This window comes from Varanus komodoensis, unplaced genomic scaffold, assembly GCF_004798865.1.
Source record: "Varanus komodoensis strain SLA01 unplaced genomic scaffold, ASM479886v1 scaffold6_4, whole genome shotgun sequence".
Classification (NCBI taxonomy): domain Eukaryota; kingdom Metazoa; phylum Chordata; class Lepidosauria; order Squamata; family Varanidae; genus Varanus; species Varanus komodoensis.
The window spans coordinates 12,489,795-12,510,503 of record NW_025336347.1 but is presented as its reverse complement, the minus strand read 5'-3'; the positions used below and the strand labels follow the sequence as shown (position 1 = coordinate 12,510,503).

The 20,709-nt window shown below is 40.6% G+C and overlaps 1 protein-coding gene across 25 annotated transcripts in view; it reads right to left on the bottom strand.

The window, feature by feature from the left end:
- Nucleotides 1-20,709, bottom strand: part of MAGI1 (membrane associated guanylate kinase, WW and PDZ domain containing 1) — a 522,735-nt gene that overhangs the window by 255,466 nt on the left and 246,560 nt on the right. The gene's annotated exons all lie outside the window — the stretch shown is intronic.

Sequence of the window (20,709 nt, the reverse complement as noted above, 5' to 3'; positions counted from 1 at the left end):
CGGAGGAGGGCTTTCTCTGCGGTGGCGCCCAATCTATGGAATGCGCTCCCCAGAGAGGTCCGCCTGGCGCCGTCGTTATTTGTTTTTTGGCGCCAGGCGAAGACCTTTTTATTTAAACGTCATTTCAATTGTTAACAATATTTGCTTATTTATCTGGCCAGGGCGACTTCTTTTACATTGTTATTTATTTTATATTGCTAATTTTATATTGTTATTTTTGTATTTTATTGCATTTTATTGTGTTGTAAGCTGCCCCGAGGCTTCGGCAAGGGGCAGCATAGAAATGTTTTAATAAATAATAGATAGATAGATAGATAGATAGATAGATAACAGTTCTATATGGGAAGGGGCAATTCCTTCAATCAATCAAGCATTAACAATCTGCACAACAACAGGGCTAAATTCCAAATGTCAACTACAGTACCTCAGCCCCAGACCCTCTGTACCTGCATCTAGGGAGATACATTTCATTTCACCTCCATAGGTGCTCCCACTTCACTTTCAGTAACTTATAAAGATTTAATCTGACAAGTAGACTTCCTTATATGCTTAAGGTTATAACATGCATATAAGCAATTCCAGGCAAGTGTGAAGATGGCAGCTACCAAGTTATACTAGGTATGCAATGAAGATACAGTTTGAGGTATTTAAGCAAACAATTGAATTAGCATATTTGAATCACAAGGTATCTTTTGAGTATAATGATTGTTCATATAAATATGCTACAACATCAGGGTTTCCATCTCCTGTAATTGGAGCTGTAATCTCTCTCTCTCTCTCCCTCTCTTTCTCTCTCTCTCTCTCTCTCTCTCTCTCTGACATAACACTCATATTTTCAAGAAAAAAGTTGTCTCAATTAAGGCTATTAGGAGAAACTGAGTATCCCTGATAAATGACATGCTAGGAAATGGATGCAGCAGGGAAGTGTGTGAACCTGACAGCTGTCCTGGCCATTCCAATGCTTTTGATATCCTTCTCTAGAGAACCTCAGGTGGGGAATGCTGAGTTTCTTTGTTTCTGCTGTACTTCTCAAAGCCAAAGGGTGGTCGTTTCTCTTTGGGATCAAGAGAATAGGATTCATGGTAGAGCCCCACCTGTATATTTCTCCTTATCCACCTCCATGCCTGCTCCATCAGTTCAATCCTTGTTTACTTTAACCAGAGTTTACTGTTACCCAGTCAAAATTAGGGAATCTAGCTTAATTTTAGCTCAATTACAGGATATCAAATATAGACCAAAACATGGTTTAAGATCTTAATAAATAAAATTAATTCTATATTTTTAACATAATGTGGAACCCATGGTTAAAGCAAATAGGAATTGACACAGCAAAGCCACTACACAAGAGAAAGAAGAGAGGGAGAAGGTGCTCACTCATGATATGAAATGCTCATGATATGAAATGCTAATGCTTCCAAGAAAGTTTTCAAATTACAAGCCCAAGAACTGAACTTCCTTCCTGAGTTATTTCCAACACCAACAATCTGCTAAATGAAAGTCTGTACTTATTAATGGTAGCTAAACAAAATAATGCTGTTCCTGTTTGAAACTGTGAAATACCTAAAATGGAAATGCACTTTCTCTGGTGACCAAGCAGTATGCACATTTAAGTAAAATTTGTTACATGGTAATGAAGTATTTGTACAAGTAGATGAAATATTAAAGGGGAATATTGTGCAGCCTCAGCACACAAGACTTAAATAAGACTATAAATCACATATGGTTTCTACTACATTCATAATCATATACATCAATAACTATACTCATTAGTTTTTTAGTCATAGACTAGCATACACTTAATGTGCAGTAGTTAAAATGTAAATCTGAAACAGTTAATTAAAAAATAATAATCAAGAATCTAAGGTTTTCTATAGGAACAATCCTCCATCAGAGACTTCCAGAGCTAATCACTGTTTTGGGATTTGAACAGAGCCATTTTTATTAGTCCTGTTGAATTCCCACTAATTAACTCCTAGCAGGGCAGAGGATCAGGCATTTTTTTTCAAAAAAGAGAACAATTAAGCAACACTTCTTTTTGTCACATACTCATCTATTTCTGTACTTTCCACAGTCCCACAAGACCCTGACAAATTCATTCTTCAGGCATGCAAAATTATAAGCTGAAATGAAAATTTTCCGCTAATGCAAACTCCCACTGGATTCAAGGTACCCTTTCAAATGCCACCATCAACTGATATCAGTTTAACTCTGTGTTTTCAAACATTTTCCCAGTGAATATGGATCGGTATCTGGGTGATGGTGCCCTTCATATAAAGCTATAGTCGTATGTGATGTGCTGTGACCCTATCCATCTGCTTATTATGTGTTAACAGCACAAATATATGAATAGTGTATATTGTGCAGTTCCTGGGCATCCCAGGAAAGACAAACATATCCTGCACATGGCACTGAAATATTCATCCAACACAAAAAGCCACAGTGGCTTATAGGCCAGGGATGGCTTCTTCTGTTTTCAGTAAAATGGTTTGTTAAACATACAAAGAAGACTCTATAACATGGGTCCTCAAACTAAGGCCTGGAGGCCGGATCTGGTCTGCCATGACCATTAATTCAGCCCACCTCAGAGGTGTTCAATGTGCCACGTGCACGGCATGTGCCCCTGCTGCCTGCCTCGTCCCCCGTGCGGGGAGGCGGTGGCAGCTTACTCATGAGGAGATCATTTTGGACTCACTCGGAGAAAACGATCTCCAAGCGAGCAAGCCGCTACATCGTGCACCTGCTGCTGCATCGCGGTGCATGCCCACCCCCACCTTTCCTCTGCTTCCCTTGCCACCCTCGTCCGCCCATGTGCCCTGCCCCCCGCCTCAGCGTGTGCGCTCCGCTCCCGCGCCGGCCCACGCACCCCACCGGCACCACCTTTCCAGCCCATGCCGGCATCTCTCAACTGGGCCCCTTGTGAAAAAGTTTGAGGACCCCTGCTTTATAACATCGAATGAAACCAGACACAGACACGGGACCCAGATGAGCAGGGCTGCATTACGGAAAAGTGATACAAATATGCCTAGCTAGGTACAAATAGCATCAAAAAATCTCTGGTTGCCAGGTTAGAGAACAAATTGCCACTACCATTGCAATATTATTGGGAAAGTGTCAGATGACATCCCTTTGCCACAAAACATGGAAGTTCTTAATTTAAGGGAGTACTTGCTTTTCTGTTGCTTTAAAACCCTATTCAGGCAGATCATTGGTATTCTATTAGACAAAGAGATGCCTTTGGACAGCATGCTCAAGTACTCAAGTCACAAATTCAATATACACTATCCATCAAGTACAGGAAAGGGAAAGGGAAAGGGAAAGGGAAAGGGAAAGGGAAGCTATGCAAAAGTGAATGGATAAGCAAATATAAACCTAACGTTAGCAATCAGTGTTTACAGGGCTTTTTTTGTCATAGAATGCACCGAAACAGCGTTCCAGCATCTTTTTTTCCAATGGATTTTACGAAGTGATTTTGAACTGCATTATCAGCAGCAAACATCATTAACATAGTGCCTGTGGGCTGCTTTTGTGTCTGCTATCTAATAGTGAGATAGTGAGGGCGCTGCTCAGCTTGGGATGCCGCTGCTCGGCTTGGGATTGGTGTGTGTGGTCGCGTGCTGAGTGCTTGCTGACGGCGACGTGAGTTCTGGCACCTTTTTTTTTTTTTTTTTACAAAAAAAGCACTGAGTGTTTAAAAAATGAAGGAGTAACTGGAAGATCTGGAGAAGGAAATGGCAACCACTCCAGTACCTTTGCCATGAAAACCCCATGGACAGTACCAAAAGGCAAAAAGATATGACGCCGGAATATGAGCCCCTCAGGTCGGAAGGTGTCCAATATGCTACTGGGGAAGAGCAGAGGGCTAGTACTAGTAGCGCCAGAGAGAATGAAGCAACTGGGTCAAAGCTGAAAGGACACTCAATTGCTGATGTATCTGGTGGCGAAAGGAGAGTCCGATGCTGCAAAGATCTATACTCCATAGGAACCTGGCATGTAAGATCCATGAATCAAGGCAAGCTGGATGTGGTCAACAAGAGATGACAAGACTGACATCTTAGGAATCAGTGAACTAAAATGGACAGGAATGGGTAAATTTAATTCAGATGACCATCAGGTATACTACTGCGGGCAAGAATCCCTCAGAAGAAATGGAGTAGCCTTCATAGTCAATAAAAGAGTAGGAAAAGCAGTACTGGGATACAATCTCTAAAATGACAGAATGATCTCAGTTCGAATCCAAGGCAAACCATTCAACATCACAATTGTCCAAGTCTATGCCCCAACCACTGGTGCTGAAAGGGCTGAAGTTGACCAGTTCTAGGAAGGCCTACAGCACCTTCTAGAATTAACTCCAAAAATGAGGTCCTTATCATCATGGGGGATTTGAATGCTAAAGTAGGAAGCCAAAGGATAACCGGAATAACAGGCAAGTTTGGCCTTGGAGTACAAAATGAAGCAGGGCACAGGCTGGTAGAATTTTGTCAAGAGAATACGATGGTCATAGCAAACGCTCTTTTCCAACAACCCAAGAGACGACTCTACACATGGACATCACCAGACAGTCAACACAGAAATCAGATTGACTATGTGCTCTGCAGCCAAAGATGGAGAAGCTCTATACAGTCAGTAAAAACTAGAGGAGCTGACTGTGGCTCACATCATGAGCTTCTGGTTGCAAAATTTAGGCTTAAGTTGAAGAAAGTAGGGAAAAGCACTAGGTCACTCAGGTATGACCTAAATCATATCCCTGATGAATATACAGTAGAGGTGACAAATAGATTTAAGGAATTAGATCTGATAGACAGAGTGCCTGAAGAACTATGGACGGAGGTTCACAACATTGTACAAGAGGCAGCAACTAAAACCATCCCAAAGAAAAAGAAATACAAGAAAGCAAAATGGCTGTCTGAGGAAGCTTTACAAATAGCTGAGGAAAGAAGGGAAGCAAAAGGCAAGGGAGAAAGAACGATACAAACAATTGAGTGCGGAATTCCAGAGAATAGCTAGAAGAGATAAGAATGCCTTCTTAAATGAACAGTGCAAAGAAATAGAAAAAAAGAATAGAATAGGGAGGACCAGAGATCTCTTCAAGAAAATTGGGAGATATGAAGGGAAGGTTTCATGCAAAGATGGGCATGATAAAGGACCAAAATGGCAGGGACCTAACAGAGGCAGAAGAGATTAAGAAGAGGTGGCAAGATTACACAGAAGAACTATACAAGAAAGAGCTTAACGTCCCTGATAACCACGATGGAGCCAGATATCCTGGAATGTGAACTCGAATGGGCCTTAGGAAGTCTGAGCAAGAACAAAGCTAGAGGAGGCAACAGTATTGGAAAAGGTCAGTTTACATTTTGATCCCAAAGAAGGGCAATGCCAAAGAGTGTTCAAACTACCGCACCATTGCACTCATTTCATATGCTAGCCAAGTGATGCTCAAAATCCTACAAGCTAGGCTCCAGCAGCATGTGGACCGAGAACTACCAGAAGTACAGGCAGGATTTCGAAGAGGCAGAGGAACTAGAGATCAAATTGCCAACATATGCTGGATCATGGAGAAAGCTACGGAGTTCCAGAAAAACATCTACTTCTGCTTCATTGACTATGCTAAAGCCTTTGACTGTGTGGATCACAACAAATTGTGGCAAGTTCTAAAGAGATGGGAGTACCAGACCATCTTATTTGTCTCTTGAGAAACTTATATGCGGGTCAAGAAGCAACAGTGAGAACTGGACACGGAACCACTGACTGGTTCAAAATTGAGAAAGGAGTTTGGCAAGGCTGTATACTTTCACCCTGCCTATTTAACTTATATGCAGAGTACATCATGAGAAAGGCAGAGCTAGATGAATCACCAGTTGAAATTAAGATTGCTGGGAGAAATATCAACAACCTCAGATATGCAGATGATACACTCTAATGGCAGAAAGTGAAGAGGAACTAAAGAGCCTCTTGATGCAGGTGAAGGAGGAGACTGCAAAAGTTGGCTTGAAACTCAACATTTAGAAAACTAAGATCATGGCATCTGGTCCTCTCACTTCCTGGCAAATAGATGGGGAAGAAATGGAGGTAGTGACAGATTTTATTTTCCTGGGCTCCAAAATCACCACAGATGGGAACTGCAGCCAAGAAATTAAAAGACGCGTGCTCCTGGGGAGGAAAGCTATGGCAAATCTAGACAGCATACTGAAAAGCAGAGACATCACCCTGCCAACAAAAGTGCGTATAGTCAAGGCTATGGTTTTCCCAGTTGCAATGTATGGCTGTGAAAGCTGGACCATAAGGAAGGCTGAGCGCAAAGGATTGAGGCCTTTGAATTGTGGTGCTGGAGGAGACTTCTGTGAGTCCCTTGGACCGCAAGGGATCAAACTGGTCAGTCCTAGAGATCAACCCTGACTGCTCTTTTGAAGGCCAGATACTGAAGATGAAACTCAAATACTTTGGCCACCTAATGAGAAGGAAGGAGTCCCTGGAGAAGAGTCTAATGCTGGGACCAACAGATGGCAAAAGAAGAAGGGGACGGCAGAGGATGAGGTGCCTAGATGGAGTCACGGAAGCAGTTGGTGTGAGCTTGGGTGGACTCTGGAAGATGGTGGAGGACAGGAAAGCCTGGAGGAATGTTGTTCATGGGGTCACAATGGGTCGGACATGACTTCGCGACTAACAACAACTGGAAGATCAGATACAATGGTAATAATGCATACAATGTTATTATGTGCCCATCAAGTTGTCTCCAATTTAAGGTGAGTCTAAAAACAGAAGACTTCCATAATGTTCTGTCCTGTCCTTGACAGCCCTACTCAGCTCTTGTAAATTCAAGGCTTCAACTTCCTTTAAAAAATCAATCCATTGCATAGTTGGTTTTCCTCTTCTTCAGCCTCCAACTTTCCCTAGTACGATTGTCTTCTCCAGTGAGTCTTGCCTTCTCATGATGTGCCCGAAGTACGACAGCTTCAATTTTGTCATTATTGCTTCCATGGCAAGTTCTGGCTTAATTTGCTCTAGGACTTATTTGTTTGTCTTTCTGTTGGATCAGGATATTTGAAAAGGTCTTCTCCAGCACCATGTTTTGAACACATGAGTTTTCTTTGTATAAGCATTCTTCATTGTCCAGCTTTCACACACATACACAATGAACAAGAATAAAATAGCATATATGATCTTTGTCTCGGTCACCAATGAAACATCCCTTCCTCTTTATGATCTTTTTCTATTTATTTCATTGTTGGCCTTCTAAGTCTCAGTCTTGCCTGTATGTATTTGATGATTGAACCAAGGGATGAAAAATCTTCCACAATTTCAATTTCTTCATTCATAGTATTGGAGTTGTATAATCCTTGTATATGCATTATTGTTCTTTCTTAATGTTCAGCTCCTATCCTGTTTTTGCACATTCTTCTTTCACTTTCATCAGCAGTTTTAATTGATTGCTTCTTTCTGCTAGTAATACAGTACCATCTGTTATTATTGATGTATCTTCCACCAATACTCAATCTTTCTTCTTCTGATCCTAATCTAGCTTTTCTTATGTTTTGTGTACTGACTGAACAGACAGAGCGATAAAATGCACCTTTGTCTGCTGCCTTTTATCTATAGGAAACCATTTTGTTTCTCCATATTCTGTTCTAACAGTAACTTCTTGTCTACAATGCGAGTTATGCAGTGCTTTTTTTGTTAAAAACAAAAATGGTGCCAGAACTCATGTCCCCGCCGGCAGTAAGCACACACACCAATCCCAAGCTGAGCAGTGAGCAGCGGAGCAGCAGCAGCGTCCCAAGCAGCTATCTCTCACTAGCAGATAGCAGACACAATAGCAGCCTGCAGGCACTATGTACATGATGTTTGCTGCTGATCTGCTATGCCATTCAAAATCACTTCCAAAATCACTTCGTAAAATCCATTGAAAAAACGGTCAGGTGCGTTTTATGACAAAAAAAGCCCTGGAGTTATGCATCGGGATGATCAAATGCTGAGGCCCGCCTATTTCCTTCAAAACCATCTGTAGCTTCTCATGATCCATTCAATCAAGGGCTCTACTGTACTCTATATAAACTTGTCTTCTGAAATTCTTTGATGCATTCCAGTATCCAGCATACATTTGTTACATGATTTTGAATGCCTCTTCTTGAATCCAATTTGAACATCAGGCATTTCTTGCTGCATGTACACTAACATGTAAGACCAGTTCTGCCCTGCTTGCATTGGCTGCCTCTATGCTTCTGGGCCCAATTCAAGGTGTACCACCCTATAAAATCTTACCCAGGTTGGGACCACAATACCTGTCAGAGTGCCTCTCCTAACCACTATCTACTCAGACAGTATGTTCAATCTCTGGTGTCTTCCTCCGATTATCAACTTCACAGGAGTCTTGAAACATGACAGCAAGAAGGAGGGCTTTCTCTGTGTCCCCACACCCCACACACCATGAAACAACCTTCCCAAAGAGCCATGCAATGAATCAGAGTTTAAAAAATACTTTCCTCTCTTTTTAGTTTGTCTATGCTATTGTCTATTTTTAGCTCTGAACATTACTGATTCTACTTTATTTTCAAATGTTATTGGCCATCTTTGTCATTCATTACACTATGGAAAGGTGGGATAAAAATCCTAAAATATATAAAACTGAAAGTCCTGTCCCACAGTCTTCCTAAACAATTTGCATTCCGTTAAAAAAAAAAAAAAACGGGAGAGAGAAGGTAACAGATAAGCAGTTTATTCATTCATGTCTCTTCCCATCCCATGGCAAAACCCTCACTGATTAGTGCTGAGTTTTGACCTGAAAGTCACAGTGCCAGGCAGACTATGGAATGGCAGATGTAACATCCCTGACTTACACAAATCACTCCCTTTTGTCACTGCTGGCATATGGCCAGTGAGAGTTCTAATTATTGAATGGCTTTTATAGCCCCATTACTTATAATCACTTTTGGTCTGCAGCTGGAACGCCAGGACAGAGCAGAACGAAATAATAGAGCACAAAATGTTATCATTTGTGTAATAGCTTCTGGGATTAGGCGTATGCCAGAAATGATAGTTTAGATGCTTGCTGTTGTGATAATCTACATTAAAACATACACGCAAGCAGGCTTTTAAAAAGCCCTTTCAAACTCTGCTATTCTAAATACTGTGATTGTACCTGAGTTACAATCTATATACATGCTAATTTGAAGTTTTTCTTTTACTTTGGGGTAAACCTTATTCTTACCAACAAAGAAAATTTTATCTAGTGAGGAAGATTCTAGAGTCATTTGCTCTAGCAGGAACAGAATAATTTTTGTTGCTGTTGCTTACAGCAATGTGTATGTTGCACCAATGTTCATTGTATTTTGGGGAGCCTGAGGAGTTGGTTTTTCTAGAAGTTTGCCAAACATTTGCTCAAACTTCCTTATTGGCATAAGCATTTTGTAGATGAGACTTAATCTGATCTTTTTAAAGTACTAAAGTATATTCAATTCATGTTATTTCTAAGAATTATAAAGTCTTATTGAAGTTTACCATGAACCTAAATGTCAAGTCAAAAGGTAACAGTTTTACAACTCTGGATGGAGCTGTTTGTGCACTCTTACATGTACAAAAAAATTAAGACAACTGTACTTAACAGTTAGCTGGAAAAAAAGGGAAAGGAAGAGACACTGTTGGCCACTGCTTACTCATGAGCTGTTTCTGTTTAACCAAGTATTTTTATAACTGAAAACAAATAAAAAAATTTCAACCAACGTATAAACATCTATGGATTTTGGGGGCTTAAACATTTGATGCTGAATTAGACATTTTCCCCCAGTCGCAGTTTCTGAAAATGACTGCAGCAGTTAGGAATCCAATTATGTTCACAACCCTGAATATTAAGATGAGAATAATATTATTATAATTATACAAAAATACATGTTGACCCCTATCTTAGCAAGCTTTTAGGAGAGCCTTAAAGTCATGCTTGTTTATTGTGGCTTTCTTTTAAAGGGGACTACTTAAATGAAATTGTTCTACTGGTAATTATTTGATTTTTTTTTTCATTAAATTTCTACACTGCCTAATAGCTGAAGATCTCTGGGAGTTTCACAACAATTAGAACCATACAATTCAACACAATAAGATATACTATATAAAACAACAGCAGAAAATAAAAATAAAAACCAGTTAAACATGACATCAGTGCAAACATTTTAAGATACAGTATTGGGTTTAAAACAACAGAACTAAAAAAGATACTCGCCTGGCACTAAAGAGAGCACAAAGCAGATGCCAGGCAAGCCTCTTGGGGAAACATTCCACCACCAGGGTGCTACAACAGTGAAGGCCATCTATCTATCTATCTATCTATCTATCTATCTATCTATCTATCTATCTATCATTTTTCTAGACCATTCCATAGCAGATGCTCTCACTCAACTCATTTCCTCTAGAAGAACAACCCAGAGGAGGACTGCTGAAGAAGTTCTTATAATCTGGGCAGAGAGAAGGGACCAAATAGCCTGATCCCAAGTTGTGTAAGACTTTGAATGCTCATGCTAAAACTTTGAACAGGGCTTGGAAATGGACTGGTAGGCAATGCAGATAATAGGCTTGCATTGGCCAGGTCTTCTTAACAATCTCATTGCCCTATTTTGGACACCTGTAGTTACCAGACCATTTATTGGATTTTAGCATTTTGCTGGGATTCATCTTTATTGCTTAAGAGTGATTTGTTTGGTGGTTGAAGCTTATTGATATGTGTGCTTTATTATAATTACTGGAAACCACTTTGAGAAGGTTCTAAACCCTAAAAGTGGGCATATATGATATTTTAAATGAAAATGATACTTTGCTTAATCCAATCTAGAATGAATGAAACTTGAACACCCCTTTACCTGTTAGATCTCACATGAACCTGGAAGGCTTGCTTCAGATGATGCACAGACTACAGTAATTATTATTATTATTATTATAACATTTCTATGCCGCCCCTTGCCGAATGTAGAGTTGCCTTTGAGGATGACTTCAGCTAGTGCAGAATTCAGTCACCTGAATTTTCCCCTGTTGGTAGGGGAAAGGTGGTTGTATCATGTTTCTTCTTTACTGCACCAATCATACTGGTTACTAGCACATTTCTGAGCCCCATTCAAAGTGTTAGTTTCAACCCTTATTCCTTAAACCAGGGGTCCTCAAACTTTTTCACCAGGGGGCACATGAGGCAGTGCCTTGCTCACTTGGAGATCGTTTTCTCTGAGTGAGCAAACCGCTGCCCCCCCCCCCGTGTGCGGGGCAAGGTGGGCAGCAGCAGGCGCATGCATGGGCGCAGCTGCGCATGCGGTGGGTCCAAATGGGCATGGTAGGCCGGATAAATGGGCATGGCGGGCCGGATCCGGCCGCTGAGCCGTAGTTTGAGGACTCATGCCTTAAACAATCTGGGGGCCAGTTTCACCACTTTACCATGTCAGTGGTGCCCACGGTGTAAGAGCAGCAACATGCAATCGTGGCTTTTTGGCAGTGGCTCCAACACTTCAGGAATACACTGCCATGAGAGGTTCACCAGAAAAAGCATGACAGGATCTGGGCTGCTCTGGTGGCCAGAACTAGAACAACCATCATGGTATTTGCAGGCCCTGCTGGTACTCTTAGTATACTGATGAGTACCAGCTGGGAGGAATCCTGGAGGAAGAGCTATATAAGAGGGAGCTCTCACCTCCAGAACGGGCCTCAGTAATACAGATCTTCCTGCTTGCTATCGTCTCTGCATGCTACCTGACCTGTATCCTGCCTTGCTGTCTCACCTCAACAACTTGAGTCTTTTTGCTGGCTGTGTTGTGGTTCAGCTCCTGAACTTTACTTGACCCTTGCTGTGTATTTTGCCATGCTGCGCATGCTGCCAGGCTATCCTCCCTCAAGGAATCTGCACCTCTGCTTGTCTTTATGGTCCCTACCTCTGCCCTGCTCTATGACTACGACAGACTTGCCATTAAACATCGCTTTTGGATATTGCCTTGCTTGAAATCCTGTTGCCCTGGTGCCTATGTCTTGTTTCCCATGTCCCAGACCCTTCCAAAGCAGGCTTTAGAAAGTCCCTGAAAATGCATTCGTTTGCTCTAGCCTTCCCTTGAATGTGAGTGTGTGTTTTACTGATGTCTTTATACCGTTGCTTTTATGAAGTACATCAGTATAGGACACCTTGGGACAGCTCCTGTCTTAAAGGATGGCCTTGAAATATTTTAAAGAAAGAAAGAAGTCTACGTCAGGCCTTTGTTCACCAAGCCCAATATTGTCAACACTGACCAGCAACAGCACTCCAGCCAGAATTTCAGGTGGGAGTTTTTGTTCTCTTACCTGGGTTCTTCTGCATGCAAAGTGTGTGCTGTGCACTTAGCTATGGTCCCTTCCAAATTTCCTTTTCCACAGTAGCTCCAATACGCAGGTTAGTTTTGCCTGTCCAGTTGAAGGGTCTTCAACTGTCCCTTGGAATATAATACATTTCTATTCTCCCAAAAGAAAACAATCCACTTTGACCCCACTCACTTCCCCTTAAGGATATATACTCACTGAATATATGAAAGGGACTCTTATCCAAAGCATAACCAGAATCACTGGACAGGGGAAAGGGGAAAACATTTTTTAAAATCAGTTTTCCTTTATGGAGAAAATGGGACTTTGAGATCTATACATGAAAACCATTTTCTTCCCATAAGGGAAAAAAACTGATAAAATATGTGGAATTTGAGAGTCATTAAGGAAACATAGACTGTTGGCAAAAAAAAAAAAAAAGGAACTAATTTGTTTCACAAGCATGTAAGCTTTTTTTCTTTGAATTTTTTAAATCACTGAACTCTTGCTGCAACAAGACCTGAATAATTGATTTACTGGCAAGAAATAGCTATGAACAAGCCTGCTGGACATGTGCCTTTGACTGAACAAAACTTGTGGACTTCATTGTGTATACTGAAAGACAGTGTGGTGTAGTGGTTAACAGTGGTTAAGGAGATCTGGCTTCTATTCTCCACTCACCCAAGAAACTCACTGGGTGACTCTGAGTCAGGCACAGACTCTCAACCCTGCCTACCCCACAAGGTGGTTGTTACCAAGATGAGATTGAGAGGAGGAGAGTTATGTAAGTCCCCTCAAGTTCCTCTGAAGGAAAAAAAGTGGGATAGAAATATAATAAATGAACAAAGCATGCTGGCTTCTGCCAGCAGCCAAGGGAATTAGGGCCAGTCAATGGTGGACTGAATTCCCTGCTTCTAAGAACAGCATCAGTCTCAGAGACCAGCAGCTGTAGGAGACCTGCTTCTCCCCCCCCCCCCCCACTAGAAAGAATATACCACTCCAACAGTTTGCAACACTGCAGCTGCAAAAGCAAAGGACAGGGATGCCTTAGACACTTCCCTTGATCCAAGTGGCCACAAAATGCTGCTCATCCAAGAACACCATCAAGGGCCCAAAATGCATTAAAATATCCACTTACAGCTCAACACCTTGTCTGCGCTTGAAAAGCTGAACTTCCTTCCCTGCCTTTTCTGTCCACTGCCCTTCCCTTGCATATTTTGTCACTTGAGTTTGTAGACCTAATTGTATTCCACCCCCCCCCCCCCATGAGCTACTTTGGAAGACAGTGAATGCCTGAAAAGAAATGGAAGGATGGATGGACCCCACCTGATTTAGCCCTTGAAACCTAATATAAATGTATTTTTATTACTTCTTTACACATGTGCTACAGGCTTCTACTTTCTCTTACATGAAGCAACCAGCAGCTATAGATTATTATGTTAATTAGAATCTATGCTCAGTGCCTTATCAGGAAACAGCATTTCCCAATATTTACAATTGGAGTGCTAGATATAATTCTGAATGGTTATTCTTCTCTTTCGTATTTATGGATGGCAATACCACCCTTCATTGTCTTCCACCCTGTCTGCTACAAATGGCCTTTAGGAATGATTAATAATGGAAGCTACAATGAGGCATTTAATCAATCTTTCTTGCCACTTATGGCTTCCTGAACTACAAAATGGAAGCAATAATCCACTAAGTATATCTGCATAATTTCTTCTAAACTGAATATAGCAACAGACATAGAATGTTTCTAGTTCTGCCAGCTTACTTGCCTCCGGCCTAAGAATCAGCCCAGTTTTACAAAAGCATCTTACAATGGTAACTCACCAAGTATTCCATACCAACTGTAGGGCAGCTGCTGTAGAATTAGACTATATCCCTTTCCTGCTAACTAAGCTGCTTCTAGCCAGGATTCCTGTGCCCTTTTGGTGAGGCCAATATTTACAAAAGCTACCCTTTCAATATGAGGCTTAATGAAGCAAGGGGGTGGCTGCAGAGGCAACTGAACAAAATGAACTCTTGAGTGGAATGACAAGCCTCTTACCAGGGTGGGGAATACGGCCATTCTTGCTCAAGGGTTCTCAAACATGGAAGGGACCACTGTGGGGTTAGTGTAAAATGGTAGGCCACAATACCAAACCCTACCTGCTCCAGTCGACAGTTTCAAGGTCCTTTTGGCAAATGCCTTTGCTGCTCCCTTCAGGTACTTAAAAATTATCAATTCAGGGATAATTTGGCCAGATCTGCTCCAAAAATCATGTACTTCCTTACCTCTACTGTGAGGTCTCTGAGAAAACTACCAGATTAATAATACTAGTTCCAGTACCATTTACTATCATTAAATGCACATGCAACACTGTTATTCTTAGAACAACTTGTCAGATAGTGCAACTTGCCTAAAAGATCTGCCTAAGCCTTGCAATGTTATTCTTTTCCTCAGCTTATCTTCATAAGCAGCACAGAGACACAGTAAAGCCCAAGCCTTGTCCTTCCAATTTAACACATTACTATACAAAGCATGAACAGAAGCCTTTAGCAGGATGAGGAAGCCAAATGAGGGGACTAAAAGCATACGGGACAGGGAAAGATTTTCAAGATAAAGGAGTAAAAGGTTAACAGTGCATTTGAAAATGTGTATATTTGATATTTTCTTTCTTTTAAAGTTAAGCTTCTTACAGAGCCTGCCCTTCTGTAGGCAAGTTGCATTATAAATCAGAATTAAATGTAATAATGAATAAATGGGGGCAGCTATTTCCTGAGAACAGATACAAATAAGCACACACTATTATCCAACTGAATATAAAAGCCAAAGCCAGTCAAGCAGAAATTATTGCAGAAGTAGAAACAGGCAATACAGAATGGAGACACTCAGAGATAATGCAATGAATTTTAATATCCATCATACTACAAGTCCTGCTGTATCAGGTACTTGCAAGTTATGCTTCAAAGAACAGAACAGCAAACATTCTTCTTTATGTCATTCCAACTTTTCTGCACAGATACTTCATTTACAAGTAGTAAAGTCCAGAAATTGGCAAAGAAGGACTTATCAAGGGGAGGAAACAACACCTTCAAACTGTTATGCTTTTTGTTATTCATCATGGTATGCTAATATTCCAGGTTTTTTCTGCAACTCAAGGCACAATAACCTAGTTGGCCTGCTAAAATGTCACAAGGACTTCATATATTTCAAACAGATCATACAGCCCCCTGTTGGCCAACCTGTACCCAAAAGGAACTGTTTCCTTCAGACCATTTGCCTCAGTACTCTTCTGGCCAGAGTGTTGACTATTTTGCTTTCAGGCAAGAAAATGGCAGGTGTTTGGTTTTAATGCAGTGTAAGGCACTGCATGGTAGGAAATATAATCCTCACAACACATATTCGTATACAAGGCAAAGCTTGGGATTAAACTAGAAAGTATCCTGAACATATTTAGAACAGTGCATAATGCTTTCTTCACCACTTTTACAGATTCAATAGATTAGGGAAGGCAGCCTTTTTTGGGGCCATGAATGCATGCTGCCCTGGATATTACCACAAAGATGCTGCTGTGGAAAGCTTGGCAAAGGCCATGCCCAAGAGACTGAGTACAATGCAGAGGTGGGATCTCCGTACACCCTATCTGAACAGCCTGAATAACTCATTTTATCTCACAGTTGTTAGCACCAAAAGAAACCTATTTCACAGTAACCCTAATTGGCAGAGAGAGAGAGAGAGAGAGAGAGAGAGAGAGAGAGAGAGAGAGAGAGAGCGCGAGCAGCAGCAGCAGCAGCAGCTTAAATGTGTGTGGGGGCAGGGTACCTTGGGGGTGCCAAAAAAAAGAGTCTGAAGGTACCCTTGACCACCACACTACCCATCCTTGTAGATTAATCACCTTCATTATGAAGAAAGCCTTTAACAGCTTGAACTTGTACTTTATAGAATTGGAAGACTAACTGGGGCAGTTGAATTTATGAATCTATGGAATGCGCTCCCCAGAGAGGTCCACCTGACGCCGTCGTTATTTGTTTTTCGGCGCCAGGCGAAGACCTTTTTATTCAAGCGTCATTTTAATTGTTAGTGTTATTTTTATTTTAAAGATTTTGGCCAGGGCAACTTATTTTATACAGTTACGTGTATTTTATATTGCTATTTATGCATTTTAATTTATTTATTTGTAAGTCGCCCCGAGGCTTCGACGAATGGGGCGGCCTAGAAATTTTCTAAATAAGTAAATAAATAAATAATTTGTCAAGAGCACAGTTCTGCGCCAACCAGGCCCCTTTTCCTTTCCAGCAGACCAAAACAAAAGTTCATAAAATACTGACCTTTATTGGAACTTAACAGGTTTTGCTGTGATACAGGGAATTGTCTAGAAGAGCTCTTACCCAGTTACATAAATCACATCCCTCCAATCTGTGACAGGAGCTTCTGCCTACATGAAGAGTTGATTCCTAGTTGGAACAACCCTTCCCTTCCCTTCCCTTCCCTTCCCTTCCCTTCCCTTCCCTTCCCCCCTCCCTCCTTCCTTCCTCCTTCCAGTGTCTTGCCTCGGCAATGCAGGGGGTGGAGGGTTCATGCTGCTTGTGGGCCAAATGGCAGGAATGCCTGGCATTCTGCAAATGGTCCGTCCAATTGGCCTGGCGCTGCCTCACTGGGAATTCACCGTGTCCCCCCCATTCTACAGTGTTCCTCCCTGTGCACAAGATGGGTTGGTTCTCAGCCACTGCCTGGCTAATCTCACTTGTTAATTATGACTTTTCAAGTCACCTGTGAATCTTCCCTTGCCACCTTATTTCATCTCACATTCCGAATCTGAAATGTATGCTGGGAATGCTGCATTGCGAGAAAGCTGGGTCCCATTTTCTCAGTTAGGAACAAAGATGGGAAATCTATCTCAAAGTACAAAAACAAAGCTATCCCTTCTCTAAATTTAATAGATAGCAAGTTAAAAACACAGTATCCTCCTGCTGTACAATCATCTGTGGATATTCTGTTTCGATTAGATTACTAAGTCAACACTTCTCAAATATGTAGTCCTGCTGTTTAAGTATGTGGATTATTAATACTGGATGAAAATCAGCTTTTTACCTCTATTTTTTATCCCTCCCTCTCCTAATTTCACAAGTGTATGCATTTTGTTACTTTCCAAAGTTTGAATTTCCATTTCCAAAATAGTATACAAGTATCAAATATTAGGTATGATACACCAAAAGAAAAACTCTCTTAGATCCTCAATCTGCCAAATGCATTTTTTTCCTTTTTTGGGGTGCTAAAATCAGGGCTACTTTTCTTCTAAGTCAACCATGGAAAATTAACTGATATTTTTACATTTTATTTGAACTTGAATTAATGCACTGTATTTGCAATTGCAGTTCAAAAAAAATCAGATCAGGGTGGATTTTCAGCCCACATGTGAAAGTTTTCAACATATTAAAACATTTATCATATTTAATGAATACCTACATACACAAGTTTGGATGTGATGACAGTCAAGGTACATTCTGCTCATAAAAGGTGAATAATTACAAGGTGAAAAAAGAATTATATATACATTAATATTAATAAACATCAAATTTGTTGAGCATTTTTTCATGCGTGTCGAGAGAAGGAAGCTAGATGCCACCAATTCTATGCAGTTAAATATTACAGATTGCATACAGAAAAACCAAATGATACATTGTGAATAAGTAGACCCTATAAATGTATTAGACTAGCCTTTCTGCATCTTAGCCCTAAGAATACACCATCCCTGGCATGGCTTGGAAACTTTCCAGACAGTGAGAACACTTCATATGGTGAGCTGCCTACATGTGAAAGCCAATACATTCAGCAATCCACTCCACACTGTACATGCCATCAAGTCATCTTTTAAAACTCCTCTGACACAACCAGCCAGTCAATCATACGTGGACCATTCAAATGTTGAATATATGGAATATGTAGTTCTTTCATTAGAATACAGTACATTGTTTAGGTTCTCAAATACTTCTTCAAATTTGAGTCTTCAATAGATCTCCTACTTGTCAATGAATTTCTTACAAGTATGTTAAATTCAAACGCAGTTAATACATTTACTGTAAATTAGATCAAGTAAGCTGGATTGAACAGTGGCCTGGTAGAAATATCGATCATATACAAATGCAAATTACATGATCTATCTTGCAGTTCAGACGGCAGTTGACAACATGGCCACATAGAATCCACATTAAGTCAATTTATGTTAATGTCTCCTTAGAATGGAAGCCTCCTTTATTTCATAAAATTCAGAAAAATCATTACCACAACTGCCTTCTGAGTCTACAAACACAAAGATAAGATGAAGTGAAATCTCATCCATTTCCTCACTAGTTAATAATGTTCTCAATTCACTAGGGAGGGCAATGAAATGCAAGCTGGGATTTCTCCTTCAGCTGCTGACATAGAAGTCAAGTATCAGTGACTGCAGTCTCAGTGTCACTTTTTATCCCCAGCAGAAGCATCTAAAAGTAAATTCTAATCCTGACTATATAAGAACATCTCTTTTATTAAATTGGTAGGTCCTATGATGTGTGGGTATGTAACTTCTCTGTAGTACAGTGCAGTGGGCAAAAAGAAAAAATATGCTTGCATTTAAATTATTTCAGATGACAGTGCACTGAGAAAAAAATATTTATATACAGGAACGATGGTGATGATGAATTTCTTAGAAACATACCAATTTTTGTTTTTCCCCTTAAACAAGCAAGATGGTTCTTTGATATCTCTTTCAAATGAAGGAGGAATTGAATTGTGACACACCTCATATTTGTAGTACTTGTCATTCACCAGCCTTACAATGACTTGCCATTACTCAAGTTTAAAACACACATGAACACCAAAAACACCTCTCAAGTAAATGGTTTCTTTTCTCCCTGGCCTTCCGGGCCTGACATTTATGGTCACAAAGCACTGACACACACACGGCAAATGCCATGAGTCCTTGTTAATGGGAGATAAAATAGCCCATAGCACAAACAAATCATTCTGGGTGTGTGTTTAGGCATTCATTGGCAATACACCCTTAGAGCAAGGGCAAGGAAATTGAAGACAGTGATAATGATAAAAAGAGGCCAAAAATGCTTTTGCTCTTTTCCCTTATTTTTGAATTAAGCATGTGAGGGTCTCTTCAGCCTTAGAACTAAGCTAGAATTCTCACAGAATGGAAAGCATTGTAAGAGACCTGCTACACGATGCTTCATATCTATTTTATCCATTCTATGTACCAAAATTCACACCAACAATATACAAACCATGCACCTCATAACCAGAAGTCAGAAATGAATAATTTCCAGGATGCCCAGACTTACTTGCAAGTAGATAATTTATTCAATTAGCCTTGTAAATACATCCACAAAAATTAATAGGCAACACCAACAACAACAAAAATATTAACTTGTTAAGAACTAGCAGTGGAGGATGAAGAACTGCATCCTTTCTGTAGAAGCCTCTTGAAATTCTATGCTGGCTGTGGAGAAGGAGAATACAACTGCATGTGTATGCAATTCTCTCCCTTTGTATTGCACAACAGCCAGAATCATCCTCTTGGTGGCAGAGCAAAACAGAACAAAGGTAATCACGGACCATGATGGATAATTTGACATAGTTAAGTTCTCCACACCGCATGGATATACTGTGTTGTGGCACAGCTCCAGTGATGCAATGGTTTATAACCCCAGTCTGATCAGGCTTTGGGTCTGTTCAGGTTGTGAAATTTTGAAATCATTAAGTGCTTCCCTCTGTCAGCATTCTCAAAGAAAAGCAATTGGGAACTAAGTTACTCTCATCTAGCTGCCAACTTTGCCCCTGGCAGTGAAGCTGGGAAACTTTTCTAGGAACCTGACAGAAAGGAGAGGTAGATTTTGAAGGTCTCCACTGAGGTGTCATCTCAGAAGGGTTGACTGGAGAGGCCCTACCTGAATAGGGGGCTTGATGATGGACTAAAATCTCTTATCAATAAGTTGCTCAGGAGGAGGATCATCACAGCCTCCTCCTTTGCTTTTAGACAAATGCCCAAACTGAGAGCCTTTGCTAGGAAGCTTTACATGTTTAGTGCCCAAGATGATCTCTGTAAGAATCTCTTGAGGCACTTTCAAATGAACTCTCCATTCAGTTTGGACTTCTGCTTCTTTGAAGCTGGTAACATTAAGAACATGCCATAAAATGTACTGCTATAGTTCTTATAGAATTTGAATTCTTCTTTACTAGGTGTCCAACAATTCCAGAAGGCACCAGCTTGGAAAAGGCTGAACTAGCTAATTTTTCAAAAGAATTTTAAATAAAGATTGTTTTTCAAACAAAATAAAGCTTCAGCTGTCAGTTGGTATAGAAATGAAGTAATAATAATAAGCATATTAGAATTGAGAGGAAAAGCACTATACGTTATGCCATACCACACATTTTTGTGCATTTAACTT